The sequence below is a fragment of the Tursiops truncatus genome, chromosome 11 (assembly GCF_011762595.2).
Source record: "Tursiops truncatus isolate mTurTru1 chromosome 11, mTurTru1.mat.Y, whole genome shotgun sequence".
Classification (NCBI taxonomy): domain Eukaryota; kingdom Metazoa; phylum Chordata; class Mammalia; order Artiodactyla; family Delphinidae; genus Tursiops; species Tursiops truncatus.
The window spans coordinates 101,955,027-101,969,767 of record NC_047044.1 but is presented as its reverse complement, the minus strand read 5'-3'; the positions used below and the strand labels follow the sequence as shown (position 1 = coordinate 101,969,767).

The 14,741-nt window shown below is 49.2% G+C and overlaps 1 protein-coding gene across 32 annotated transcripts in view; it reads left to right on the top strand.

The window, feature by feature from the left end:
• MICAL3 (microtubule associated monooxygenase, calponin and LIM domain containing 3) overlaps positions 1-14,741 on the top strand; it is a 196,777-nt gene that overhangs the window by 26,243 nt on the left and 155,793 nt on the right. For all 32 annotated transcript variants that reach the window (XR_012324629.1, XR_012324628.1, XR_012324630.1 and 29 more), the window contains exon 3: positions 108-158. The gene's annotated coding sequence lies outside the window, so the exon portion shown is untranslated. The remainder of the gene's footprint in view (positions 1-107; positions 159-14,741) is intronic.

Sequence of the window (14,741 nt, the reverse complement as noted above, 5' to 3'; positions counted from 1 at the left end):
CAGAGACCTGGATCCGATTCCTGACCCTGTCTGTCCCTATAGCTTACTAGCTGGACGAATTATCTGACCTTTCTTCATTCTTTTTTTCCCCCATCTGTAATTTGCAGGTAACCCTATGATGACTCACAGGGTTGTTTCAGGATGAAGATCTAGCAGATGTAAGTACAGAGGCTGTTTAATCTAATGGTTCCAGACTTCCTGGGGTTAAGTGCCAGCTATATCATTCACTGTGTGACTTGGGGCAAGTTACTTAACTTTTCTGTGTCTCCTTTTTCTTATCTATAAAATCAGCCTAAAAATTGTACCTACGTCACAAGGAGAATTAAATGAGGAAAGATAGGTCGCTGGCTCTTAAACATGCCTGGCATGTGGTAATGTGATTAATACATTGCAGCTGATATTTTTGATAGTATCATTATTACTACCGTCACAGTACTTGGTTTGGAGTAGGGACTTTCTTTGAGGCAGGAGACCAAAAAATAAAGCCTCCCAACTATATGGTAAGAAACTACCTCTGATCGCTATGTGGAAATGATGTGACTTCAGAGCTTCTCTTAAGCACTGAAATTATAACCATCTTGTGCCAATTTCAGGATCTTTTAGAGATCCCAGGTATTACTGAAATGCTTTAAAAAGTCAGCCATTGTTTTCTTTTCTTTTCTTTTTTTTGTGGGGGGAGAGGGAAGGATTTATTACTTGCAGCAAGTAAGGAGAATACTGGAGATCTTTCCCAAAGCAGCGTCTCAGTCATTGTTTTTTGTTTTTTTTTAAAATAAATTTATTTATTTATATCTTTTATTTTTGGCTGCGTTGGGTCTTCGTTGCTGTGTGTGGGCTTTCGCTAGTTGCGGCGAGCAGGGGCTGCTCTTTGTTGTGATGTGTGGGCTTCTCATTGCGGTAGCCTCTCTTGTTGAGGAGCGTGGGCTCTAGGTGCGTGGTCTTCAGTAGTTGTGGCTTGTGAGCTCAGTAGTTCTGGCTCACGGGCTCTAGAGCACAGGCTCAGTAGTTGTGGCACACAGGCTTAGTTGCTCTGCGGCATGTGGGATCCTTCCGGACCAGGGCTCGAACCTGTGTCCCTTGCATTGGCAGGGCAGATTCTGAGGACACCAGGGAAGTCCTCAGTCATTGTTTTTTGATATAGGACTCTTGCGGTTGCAACTCTTCTTAGGCACAGAAATACTCCCCTTCTCTTTTTTTTTTTTTTTTGAATATTTATTTATTTATTTAGGCTCCTCTGGGTCTTATTTGCGGTACATGGGATCTTCGTTGCAGCATGTGGGATTCTTAGCTGCCGCATGCAGAGTCTTGGTTGCGGCATTTGGGATCCAGTTGCCGGTCCAGGGGTGGAACCCAGGCCCCCTGCATTGGGAGCACGGAGTCTTACCCACTGGACCACTAGGGAAGGGAAGTCCCTCCCCTTCTCTTTTAAACAAAGAGGGAGGGAGGGAAAGGAGAGAGGAGAAGTCTGGATTTCCTCTGGCCGCACAGTTGCCTCTGTCCGAGGACTTGCTACTGCAGGGCAGGGCAGGAGGCACCTGCCTGTACGGGCAAGGTCAGCTCTGCTGGATCTGCCCTGGGTGTGGGCAGTGCAGAGGCCCCACAGTGAGCTCTGCGCCTGCTTTGTGCCCCTTCAGGCGGGACCTTTCTGTTCAGGACTGTTTCCCTTCCCCTCGACCCAGACCTCAACCAGCCATGTTTAGCTTTATAGCAGGACAGTCACACTCAGCAGCCTTCTGGCTGCTTTGAAAAGCCCTCAAGCCCTGTTCTTGAACCAGCAGTTGTGTCTTGAGTCTTGAATTTATCTGTGTGGAGCAATTCTTTCCTTTTATTTTATTTTTTTTAAACAAAACTCAAATTGTTGGACCTTGTCCTTTGTAGATGAAGTGAGAGTTGCTTTCTGAGGACTGGTTCATACCAGAAACCAGCTGCTTTTAAGTTGCTGCGGATCTTTAAAGGGACAGTTGATTTGTGGATCCAATTCCCTGGCCACACAACCTGGGTGTCTGTAGGATTCTGGTGTAGGCTGTGACAGTGTTGAGGTGGGTGACAGCTGGCAGAGGTGTGAGTCTGGTTTTAAGACTTTCATCTCAGGCAGGGTCAAAGTCTTGTGGAGCTAATCCCTTTGACTCCCCTGCCCCCCGTTACGGTTGGTAATAAGTATGGACATGTGCCACGTGCAGAGATGGTGGACAAAACCCAGATGCGCGCCTTAGCCCCGTGGGCAGATGCTCAAACAGAAGCAGCCTCGTTGGAGGGCAGTGGTGTCTTACCTGGAGCAGTAGCCTCCATTAGCAGTTCCTCTGTGACTCGCCAGGAGACTGGGCTTGTGCACATTTGGCCTCACCGTGCAAGGTCAAAGTGCATCAGAAGGATGTGCAGGAGGACAGCCGGTCGGAGCAGGCAGAGTGATACAGCAGACGGGGCTTGCTCCAGCTTTGCCCTCCTTGGTTCTCGCACTGGGGCTGAGGAGGAGAGGCGGGTTTTGGGTAATGACTGGCTCCTCCTTCATCCTTGTGAGGACACGGGATTCCAGCTCACTAGTGTACTGCTTTGCATATACTCCACTTACAATGTCCTGTGGCTTGGGCTTAGGAAACCAACCTGCCTTTGCCTTGGGGACGCATAGAAGGGTGTCTCTGTGAGCACCTTGGTCGTCATTGCCATTGCACTGAAGAGTCTGAGGGGCTCAGAATTGCCCTTTGTTCTAAATGCAGCGGAGAGGGGCCACATCCTTAAATACAGCCCTAGGTACCTGACCCTCAGCTGGCTGCTGAGTTTTCTGAAGCCAGGAGCATCTTCCCTGGGAGGCTGATGCTCAGTCTGTGGCATTTTGGAGTGTGGGTTAGGGTGGGAGATGGCAGAAGAAGCTTTCATGGCTCCCAGTGCATGTGGCCGTGTCTTCAGCAGAGCCTGTGTGCCAGGTTTGTCGTGACCCCTGGGGCTTATCGGGCACTTAAGAGGGTGAGAGAGGGCTCAGATGAGTGAAAAGCCTTCCTCAGTGCCCGGGGGGTCAGAGGTACTTCGAGCCCCTGCCCGTTGTCATCACCTCCTTAGGCTCCCGCAGAAGGAAGGTGTGCTTGGCCGTGGCAGGGTAAGGAATGGCGATGTAGGCCCGTTGCGTGTTAACAACGGTCTTGCTTTACTGCTTGGGAGATAGTTAGGAATTTTCAGATCTTTTCATCCATATTTATGTAAAACACAGGGAAGCAAAATAATTCCGTGAAGGACTAAAGATGGCTGTCATTTCATCTCACGTGTGTGTGTCCCTTACAGAGTCTTCCTTTAAGCATTCTGTGTCTAGGAAAGTTGTAGATAAAGTTAAGCCACTGATTGGGATATAAAGTATTTATTAGCCTTTCCACCCTTGAACAGAATGCAGGTAATAAATAAAGTCAGCAGTTGGTTTGTATACCCTCTATAGCTAATCTGCTTTGTTATTTCTTTCTTCAAAATATCTTTGGAAATCGCTTATCTTCTATGTCTAAAACTACACCTGCCATAATTGGTGCTCAGTATTGTTAGGACTTTCCCTTTTTAGATTACGGTTCCCATTGCTATAGTTCTAGTCTCTTCCCCCTTCATTTTATGCCCAAGTGACTGTCCAGGCCTCCTGGACATTGCCTGGCTGCAGTTCCATTCTCCTTGGTACCACCCTCCTGGCTGTGGCCAAGCCATCCTGCTGCGAAGCTTGGGCTGCTGCCTGCAAGGCCCCCATCAGCTGTTATACCTGGCTCTGAAAGCCCACAGGCAGTTGTCACCACGCTCCCAGTCCCCTGCGTGCGCTCTGCTGAGTGCTGCCTCTGGCCTTGTGTGTGCCTCCTCTGTCTCTTCTCTGCTCCCCCGAATCCTAACCATCCTTCCTCTGATAGCCTGGCCACGCAGTATAGGAAGCATTTGCTTGTTTGCTCTCGTGCCTGCGGTACTTTCTTCCTTAATTGGATTGTACACTTCTTGAGGGTGGGAATGCTGTCTTGTCTGCATGTCTCTTCCAAGGGTCATTGTATGTCGGCCACTTTGTGAGCAGTCAGCAAACACTTGATTGACACGCTTACCATGATCTTACAGTCATTGGCCTAGAAAATAATCAGTAAGAAGCACTTCCCTACCGTTGCCCCATTTTGAATTCTTTTTTCTGTATGTCTTATTGTCTGTCTCAGGCTGAATGTTCAGGACAAGGTTGTATGGATTTGGCTAGGAAAAGAAACCCCAAACAGTATATTTTTAAAGGTGAATCTCATGGAAATGCCAAGTACCCTTTTGCTCTTTGGAAAGTGGGGTGGAAGAGGAGAGGAGTAGGTCTAGATGGGTGATTTGGTGATGGTGGTGATGGCACGTGTGGGTGGGGATGGAGGCCTTCCCTTGAACAGGAGATGCTCTTGAATGGCCGAGGACAGGCACAGCCTGAGGGGGGATTTGGGGTGCAGACCCTCCAGCGGCTGCTCTCTTGTTTTCCCCTTCTTGTCTCCATTCTCCCACCTCCACCCCCAAGTCTGGGCCGCCTCCTCTGTGTTGGAGGTGATACTGCCTCCTTAAGTGGCACAAAGTGTGGGGAAGAGACTCTAGCAGTTGCGGAGTGTGCTAAGGATGTAGACCTTCTCTTTATCAGGAGCTCCACTGAGCTGTTCTGGACCTGTTCGTGGTTGATAAAGGAGCAGATTCTGTGGGTGTGAGACCATATGCCCATCTACTTAGCAAAGGGTCACGGGGCCAAGAGTATAGGAAGCAAAGTGGGGGTGGGGTGAGAGGCTGGATCCAGGGTCAGCTCTCCAGCGTGGGGGAGGGCCTCTGCCAGGGGACCAGCTTTGCCAGGTGTGACGCTCCTGCACAGCGAGATGGCCAAGGGGTTACTTCGTCTGTGCGTGGGCCACCAGTGGGACCCAGCAGGAAGGAGGTTTATGTATTTGTTCTTTATTTATCTTTTCAGCTCCTTGGGCTCTCTTATTCTCATACCTCATATTTTATCCATTAGCAAATTCTGTGAACTCCACTTTTGTATTTTGATCCGGAATCCGACCACAACCTACAGTGGTACCGCTTTAGCCAAGTCACAGTCATCCATCCCCTGGATTTTTGCAGTAACCACCAAACCGGTTTCCCTGCTTCCACCCTTGCACCACTAGATGTATTGTCAGCAGCCAGTGGTCCTCACAGTGGCCTGCAAGGTCCCACACAGTCTGTTGTCCCCTGGCGGCACTATCCCACCTCCAGTCTTGCGTGCTCTTCCCTTGCAGGTGATCCCAGACCAGTCTGGGTGACAGCAGCCACCCTCCCCAGCCAGCACCTCCCGTTCTTCTCCCACACTGCGTTTTTCCTCCACAGCGCGTGTTTCCCTCTAATATGTGGGTGTTTGCTTGCATGCTGTCTCCCCCACTAGAGTGAAAGCTCCTTGAGAACAGGAATGTTTGTCTTATTCACTCTGATCCCCAGTGCTAGGCACGTGGGGAGTGAACAGCATATACTTGTTGGCTTCATTCTCATCCATTTATTCTGCATCCATTATGTTCTAGGAACCAGGCTCTGGGGCCTACAGTGTGCAGACACACACACACTGAATAAGACATGCATCCCCCCGCCCCGCACAGTGGGCTCACTGCCTAGTGAGAAGCAAATGATGAAGTAACGACAGACAGCGTAGTGGAAAGGCAGGGAAGGAGGGCCGATAAGCCTCTGTAGGAGTAAGGATGGAACTGACCATGCTGCACAGGGTAGGGCGGGGGTGCCGCGAGCTGCCTGGACCATCTCCACCCCGGACATGAGGACCACTTGCCTAGAGCCGGTCTGCTGCTGTTTGTGCACATCTGCTTTTCATCTTTTCCTGTGAGGCTCAGAGAGGATTGCCAGCTGCCTTTTGCTAATCAGTCAACAATTAGTAAATGCTCTTTTGCATACAAAGTATGCTTCTAGACACCAGAATACTAGTGGATCTTGAAGGCAGGGAAGGTGTCCTGAGTTTTTTCATGTTCATGTCAAATGAGTCCATTTCCTGTAAACTTTCCTTATAAGGTCTGTCTTACGTGAAGTTAGTTTTCTTTTTTTCTATACTCTTTCCAGGGTTTTTCCTCCCTTTATTGATTTATGTTTGTTTTTCTGTTCTAGAAGGATTCTGTCCCTACCGGGAGGAATTTATTTCCTTAACCTACCTAATACTTGACTTGCAAAAACCATCCGGCCCTCTCCTCCCTTCTCCAAAGGGTAGGCAGTCATTGTATATCACACATGGTACAAAATGGGCCCTAAGGCCAGGACTGCCACCACCTAAGCCCCCTTCTCATGGTCCCTTCTGGCCCTGCTGGTCGCAGCATGTTGGTGGTATGGTCCTCTCCACGGATGGACAGTTTAACTTGACGTTGGCTTTGGGGCAGAGGAGTGCATCTGCTCCAGCTTTAACAGGAGAAGAGGGTGAGGTTGGGCCAGCAGGGGAGGCACCTTTGCAGGGAGGACACTTTCCTTCTTCTATAACTGCCTCTAGCCCTTGTTGTCTCTGACTGTTAAGCGCTTGCATTTGGGGGAACATAACACCACGTGGACTGAGCACCTAACCCGAGTAAGGGTTTGTGCTAGTTGGTGAGTTAATGGACAGAAGGGTTAGAGGTTTGCTGGCTCTGCGTTGGCGGGGCTTTTCTGCAGGAGGTGGTAGTAGGTGAGCTGGCCTAAAAGTGTTAGAAGTTGAGGGTCATGGGGTTTGCATAATTTTAATTGGTGATGAAAATCTGTACGTGAATATCACCCAAGAGGTCAAATCATGCCACCTCCCTGGGTTGGTTTATCCTGAGAGTTCAGTTATGGGTAACGTGGAATATTTAGTTGCTTGGAGATGAACCTTCCTTCCTCTTAACTCCGAGCAAAGCTCTGCTCTTTTTTAGTAGCAGGGCTTACCACTTAGGAAAGTCCAGCCAAAGCCGTTCTGTGTAAGCGGCCCCGTTGGAGTCTGTCCTGTTCTCCATGCAAGACTGTGCACAGTTCTGTCTCCTTCAGAGCTTCCCTTAGTAAATAAAGGTTAGTGTATCCGTTAGGGTTGGTTTTAAAACTGCTGGGAATTGCAAAATATGGCTTAAACATGAAAGAAGGTTTTCTCCATTATGTAAAGAGGCCTAGAGGTGGGAGGCTCAGCCAGTAGCCATTTCCATGGTCATCAGGACGTTGCCTCCTTCTGTCTAAAAAGATAGAAGTTCTGGCCCTATTAGCTGCAGCATGTGGTCCACTCCATGGGTTGACAGGTGAGAGTTTAACTGACCTAACTCCACTGCCCTGGCACATGATTTCCATCCTTTAGGTTACCTGGTGGTCAGACATGGCTGCTGGAGCTCCAGCCATCATATTTCTGTTTCCAAGAAAAACACAAAACAGAAGAAATGAAGAGAAAGACAAAAAGTTGCTCTCCCATGTAAGACAACTCCCTTAAGGGAGTCTTTCTGGAAGGCTCACACACCTCTGCTTATATCTCATTAGCCAGCACTTAGAAAAGATGGTCACAGCTAGCTTCAAGGGAGGCTGGGAAGTGTGGTTTTGTACCATTGCTGGCCCTGATCAAGTTGGGGTTCTGTTGCTAAGAAAGAAGTCTTGCTACAGTGAGTGAGTGTGTCTGAGCTCTTTGCTGTAGCTGGCATGTCTCACATGAGTGTGCCCTACTTCCTGCAGACGTCCGGAGGGACAGTGATTCTTTCTCTAGATACTGACTGGTTGTCCTTGTGTCTCTCCTTCCAGCTGAATGATAATCCAGTTGCAAGAGTCAGTTGGCAGCCTGGTAGGTAAGAGGGGCATGTATTTCTGGAGGTGACGTCTTAGTTGGCAGCAGTGGCAGCTCAGGCCTGGGCACACCTGGGAGGTTGCTGTTCTTACATCTCGGGGCTCTTCCTCCCCTTCCCTCTCTGAACCCTGTTTTGTTTAGAAGCTGTGATCGTGATGTGCGACCCCTCTTGGCTTCGCTGTGTCACTCACCGTTGCAGGTCCTCGGAGGAGTGGGTGCGATGTCAGTACAGTGAGAAGCTGATGTGCGTGTCCCTCTGCGGCTGTGTCTCCTAGGAGGTCAGGGTTACAGAGGACACACTCAGGAGTCCGTCTTCCTGCTTATTTCTTCCACCTTGCACGTACACATTCACAAACACCACCTAACGGTCCAAGGTTTTGGCTTATGACTAAAAATCTGAAATTCCTAAATTCTCTGGACCCAAGTCCTCAGGAAACCCGGATCTTATGCTCAGCTCAGTGAGTTAATTGGAGTTCTCTCAGATCTTTTCCAGTTGAAATCCTCAGCAGCTCTGTGACGTCAGCTGGGGACTTTGCGGGCAGGAGATGTATTTCCACCTCCCACCCCTGGCTGAAGTTGTCTAGGAAATTGTCCCTGACACATTGAGATGCGTAGCAGATTTGCGTTGAGCTGTCAAGAGAATTGTGGGGTTCATCGTAGAAAATGGTGCTCTCAGCAGCTTGAGAAAGTGTTAATTTGTAAAAATCAAACATATTATGGGATGCTGATCGGTGGGAATCACTCTGAGCGAGCGTAGGAGGCTGTCTTGGCTCTTAGATTTTAGTGGGTTCTCAGCTGGGCGCCTTTTTAGATGCTTTCTGTTTCTCCTGCTGCACTAGCTTCTCCCAGTGCTGGTCTGCCTGCTAAGCCCTGGCTGCACTGATAGTCACGCCGCCGTCTCCTGAGCAGGACAGAAGGAAGGCTCCCTGTAGAGAGGGGTGGGTGGGCATGTCTTCCACAGGAATGCAGGGATAGAGAGGGTGTGGGGGCGGAGCAGACACACTATGGTGTGGGTTAGGGTGGAATGGGGTTAGGGTTAGGGTTAGGGTGGAATGGGGTTAGGGTTAGGGTTAGGGTGGAATGGGGTTAGGGTTAGGGATAGGGTTAGGGTTAGGGGTTAGGGTTAGGGTTAGGGTTAGGGTGGAATGGGGTTAAGGTTAGGGATAGGGTTAGGGTTAGGGTTAGGGGTTAGGGGTTAGGGGTTAGGGTTAGGGTGGAATGGGGCTGCAGCTCCCAGTCCCCGTCCAGTGCTCTGATTGTCTGTCTCTCCGAGAGGTTGAGACTTAAGTAACAAAACCAGGATCTGAATCTGATTCTGTTTGACTCATGGCCTATGCCCTTAACCACGTCACATAGCTGCTGCTTCCTCTTTATTTCGTTCATTCAACGAATGTCCGAGTGCCTCTGTGTTCCAAGCATGGTTCTAGGTGCTGGAGACGATAGCAGCAAGCCAAACAAAGAAAAATCCTTACTCTTGTGGAGCTTATTTTATAGCAGGGGGTAACCTCCCACCACCTTTCACAGTCAGTTTCCTCACATGATATTTTGTATAAACACCACACTTCTTCCCCAGAGTGTTCCTTAAATGATTCTTCTTTTTCTCAAGCACTAAAACTAGGGGTTTCTTGTTTGTTGGCTATTGGAATATTGATCCCTCCCGTCCCCTGCTCCCAGCATCACAACTGGTTATTGGGACAGCTAAGACACAGCGCCTTATGGGAAGCCTGGGGCTCAGGAGGTTACCCATATCTGGGGCCTGGCTGTGCCTGTCATTTCCCTTCTTTCCCAGGGAAGGGTGTTCCTGGCTTACATGGAGTTGCTTTGTGTCCCCCACTCCCGTCCCCTAGCTGTTGTTGTTGTTTTAAATTTATTTGGCTGCATCAGGTCTTAGTTGAGGCACGCCGGCACACGGGATCTTTCATTGCAGCGCACGGGCTGTTCGTTGCAGCACGCAGGCTTCTCTCTAATTGTGGCGCTCGGGCTTCAGAGAGCACGGGCTCAGTAGTTGCAGTGCATGGGCTTAGTTGCCCTGTGGCATGCGGGATCTTAGTTCCCCAACCAAGGATCGAGCCTGCATCCCCTGCAATGGAAGGCAGATTCTTAACCACTGGACCACCAGGGAAGTCCCCCCTCAGTTGTTTTTGAGGGCTGGTTTCAGAGGTTCTTGTGTTCAGTTTATTTTAGGTGGTCACGTGCTTAATTTTTTCCACTGGAGTCTGGTTCTGGCCTTATGGATACAAGAGAAGGTTAGCTGAATGTTTTTGTCTGTCTTCAGATCAGGTTCAGGTGCCTGGAGACAGGTGACTTCCCTTCTATAGGAAAGAGGAGGGAAGAACATGTCACAAGATGACTTTCCACTAAGAATAGCGCATTCGTGAGATCTCTTGGATGCAGGTTTTCGAATTCAGTTTCCTGACGTGAGGCTGGAAGGCGGACTCCCACCAGCATCATCCTCATCTCCAGGCTTTATTGAGTATTTTCTGTGTGTCTGGCACTGTGAGAGGCATTTCACATATGTTCCAGCCTCCTCTGAGGCCAGAAAAGGAAATGGGTTAAGAAACTCCCGCAGAGCCACGTGGATGGAGAAGGGACAGAGTTGGGGTTGAACTGAGGCTTCCCGGGCCTTACGCACGTCGCGCACGGATGGTTGCCTTCTGCTCGTCAGGTGCTCTGCTGGGACCGTGCGCCTCAGCTCTGAGTGGGCACCTGCCAAGCGGGACGTGCCAGCTTGTGTGAGCTCTTCTCCTCAAACGACAAATCATAAAAGCTCAGGGTTTTTGCAGCGTGACTGATTGGTTGTTTGATGTTTTCCTCTTTCTGTTTCCACTCCTCCCTCCCTTCCCCCAAATGTACCCAGGTTGGCTTAGGTCTGCCTTCTCAATTCTAGAATTGTGGCAAACTTTAAAAGCCTGGGAGAGTAGAATGTGGTGGGAGATTTGAGGAGGCTGCCTTTGCATGTCGGAGCTGGTCACTTACTCCAGAGGTTTCTAGTCTGGATGCTGGGACTTAGCGGTGCCTTAAGGAAATTAGAACACACGATTGTCTAAAGGGTCTGTAGGGAGGTGCATGGGTCTTGGAGGTGCTGGGCCAAGCACCTAACTATTTCAGAGAAGCTTCTGCCTGTTCTGGGTGTTGGGGACTGGCTGCCTACAGGAGGTCTAATCACTTAGCTAGTCCTGGCCTGTCTTTACAGAAAAGGAAGCTGCAGCCTTGCTCGCACGGCTGGTGTGGTCCAAGGAGCTGTCGGGTCAGTGCTGCAGTCCTGTCCACCCTCCATCAGCTCCACCTAGGCTCTCGGCTTGGTTCACACAAGTGTGAGTCCAGTGGTTTGACTCTGTAGGGCACCTTTAGGAAGGGTTAAAACATTGAACCTCTAGGGCAAATTAGGAAGTTGCTCTCTTATTTTACCATAACAGAAAAATGTTTAACTTCGTGGCAACCTTGAGCCATGGCTTTCACTCCTCCAAACACCCGTATTTGGTGTTTGACCTTGAACAGGCCTGTGGTTTCTTCTTTGTGCTTTGAGTTTTTCCTTTGGTGAAAGGGATATTAAATACCAGATATAGACAGTGGGGTGCTGACAAGAAAGGGAGAGTGTCATAAAGGGCCTCTCTATCTCTCAGACCCTTTAAGAGTAAGGAATTGTTTTTTTATAGTGCTTCACAGCTTAGGAAGCATTTCATAGACATTGCTGAAATTGATTTGCAATAGTAGGGTAGGCAGGGCTTGGATTGTGATTTCCATTTTATAAATGTACAAATGGATTGAGAGCAGTTGTGTGGCCTATGAGACGAGCTCTGGTTCAGACCCCGTCCCTGTGGTGTGCACTGCGCTCCTGCCGCGCTGCCCTGCCTTCCCAGAGCGTGCATGCTGTCGGGGCATCCTGGTGACCCCTCCTGCATCTGGGCCTTCATTTCTGTTTGCTGAGGAGCTTACTGGGCAGCGGCAGAGCCACTTGGTCTGAGACAGCAGAGGAAGTGACCCAGCCCGGAAGTTGGGCCACGTTACCAGATGGCACAGTTGGAGACCACTGTTCTGGCCCTTCTTCTGGGAGACCCGTGTTAGGAGGCCGACATAGGGTGGAGCTGACAGTGGGATTTCCTTTCCTGGTCATTACGGGATGGCAAGCATTTAAAAATATCTCATGAACATTCTTTGGCTAGTGGCTGGGTGTGCGCCCAAGTTCATGGCCTTAAACCTCGGAGGGGCACCAAGTAGCCGAGTAGCTGGGGCTGCCTTCTGCAAGATGTTTATCACGGGTGTTGCCCTTTATTAGACCAACACGCTGAAGTTATTCCCTACCTCGAACTTACTCTCAGGCCACTCAGGGCTCTTCAAGAGAATTAAGTCTCGTAATTCTTGGTACCTAAGTAGTGATACAGTTTGGGAATATTTTTATCTTTTTTTTTACACAGACAGCTATCCCCTGAATGACTGTGTTTCATGCTTCTCCTTTGCCTGAATATTTTCGCTCCATCTAAAATACTATTTTCTCTCTTCCCAACACTGTATCCCAAACTTCTCCAATTCTACTCAGTCCTCTAAATGTAAAGGCTGTTTCTGATTCACTTCTTTACCTTCTCCAGAGCACCCCAGCCCAGGTAGACCTTTGAGATCCTTTGGCTCCTTGCTGCTTAGGAGCTTGTTCCCAGGTCGCCACCCGGACCTGTGGCGTCTGAATCTGCATTAGGAGGACTCTCGGGTGCTGGGTGTACGCAGAGGAGCACCTGCTCTCGGGCCTCCTGTCGTGTTTGTTTATCACCTAGTGTTAGCAGTTAACAGTCTCAGTGTTTTGTCCTCCCCTTTACAAATTTATCTTTCCTTTCTGATCTCTTGGCAGTACCTGATGCAGTCTCGGCGCTGAGCAGGCACTAGTCAACATCTGTGGGCTGACTGGCAGTCACCCTTCATTTGAAACATTTGTCGGCATGTAGGGAATTGTATGAGAGATGTGACATGCATGCACATAAAAATTTACTGCTAAAAGAGCAAGAAAATTAAGAGGAGGCACAATAAGTTTGAATGCACTGAGTGCGGCAACATTTGTGGAAGGGGCATAGGCGTTGGAACCAGCCAACCCTCGGTGGATAAGTTCTCCCAGCTCCCTCACCTACTGTGGGTATGCGGCCTTGATTATTCTCTCAAGCCCTAATTTAATGGTCTGATCTCTAAAATGAGGGTGACAACATACTTACAACGTTGTTCTAAAGATAAAATGAGATAATGTAGGTAAAGCATACACCAGTGTTTGGCACATAATGCTCAGTAAGTGGTGGCCAGATGGTACAAATGAAGGCATTCATGGACTCAAAAATCGCTAGAAGTTTTAAAGTGCTTTAATTGGATTCTTGCTAGCCTTTGAGACATCCACTGTTTTATAACATGGCTGAAATAGAGACAGCTTTCTAAGGGTCATGTTCCATCTGCCCCCCTTGTGGTCTCATCGTTTCCGGGATGTGCCCTAAGCTCTGGAGGACAATCCCTATCTTCTGTATTCAGTATCCCCAGGAACACCAGTCTCGGGGAGGTGCCTGGTACCAAATGCTGCCAGGCTGAGGTGTGAGGCTGTGAGGGGAGCAGCTGCCTTGGAAGACTGTGCCCCCACTGCCCCCTCCGCCCCAAGGTTTATGCTGCTGCAAACAGATGCACAGAACTACTAATGGTGGAAGCTGACCTAAAGAACTGTCCTGGGAGCTCTCAGAAATGCAGTTAGAAAGTCAGCAAGGTTGTCGCAACACAGTGGATGAGTCCTCCCCCAAGCTCTTGCCCTTCCTTTGGGCCGGGAGGGGAAGGGGGGACTTGCCAGGTTACGAAATGATTTCTTCTTCTGGGGCAGGTGGTGGGATGGGAGCGGGGTGGTACAGGCATCGGAGGTCAGCTTTGGGAGCTGGTGTGATACGGTGAGTGCACTTAGTGTTGAAGCAGAGGCCCGGGTCGCATTCTGCTGTCTGCTGGTGTGCCCCCCGCAAGGCGGGGTGTACATATGGGGGTGAGTTCACAGATATCAAGCTCTTTGAAGATGAAAATCATTCAGTTTATCAGCTGGACTGTCACTTCCTTTACTCTTTTTTTAAAGTCATCTTGTTTGGGTTTTTTCCCCCCGTTTTTTAAATTGAAGTATAGTTAATTAACAATGTGTTAGTTTCAAGTGTACAGCAAAGTGATTCAGTTATACACACACACATATTCTTTTTCAAATTCTTTTCCTCATTTTCTTTGCTCTTGGTTTAAAATAGACTGTTTACCTTGTCTTATGCATTGGATCTATTCATATTTCACCTACTATGTTTGAACCTTGTTACAAGTCAAGTTAAAAAATGTTTAACTCTTGAGGGGATTGAGACTTCTTTCTATACTTACAATTTTACAATGACAAGTCAGTGGAAAACTGGAATTAGCAGAATTCACTCTTCAGGTTGGTGATTCTGTAACAGCTACATGTATAAAATACTGTGAAGTCTCGTGAAAGGAGGGCATATCTTGGAGTTCAGAGTGAGGCAGGTGTCCGGGTGTTTTCCTCTTTCCTCTACACTCCCTGTTTGGTGAAGGCAGAAGGCAGGCCGTGTCTGGGGAGTCGCGGTCATGCCAGTGGGTGGCCTCGGTCTCTGCGGGGTGAGTGGCCGTCTTGGCTGGTTCAGGCTTGCCAACAGTGCTGTGGGCTGCGAGGTTACCGTGCCTGACAGATGCAGGACAGATGTCCAGTCCAGCTGCGTGGCACAGAGCTGTGCTCCCATCCTAGATGGACGACAAACGACTCTTGTACAGTATTTCTCTTCTGAGTCACGCTCCCACTTTCTTTGTGATTTAAAAAATGTCCTCCCTGACGTGTGGAGGGGCAGCATCAGGGCTCTCCAGCCCCCTGCTTCCCGCTTGGTATGAGTGTCCTGTGCTCTGGCAGAGCTGTTTGCCGGAGAGCAGAGGGAGGGGCCTTCCCTTGGGAAGAGGTCAGGAAGGACCAGAGACTAAAAATAGGCAGCTTCTAAGAACCAGCTTA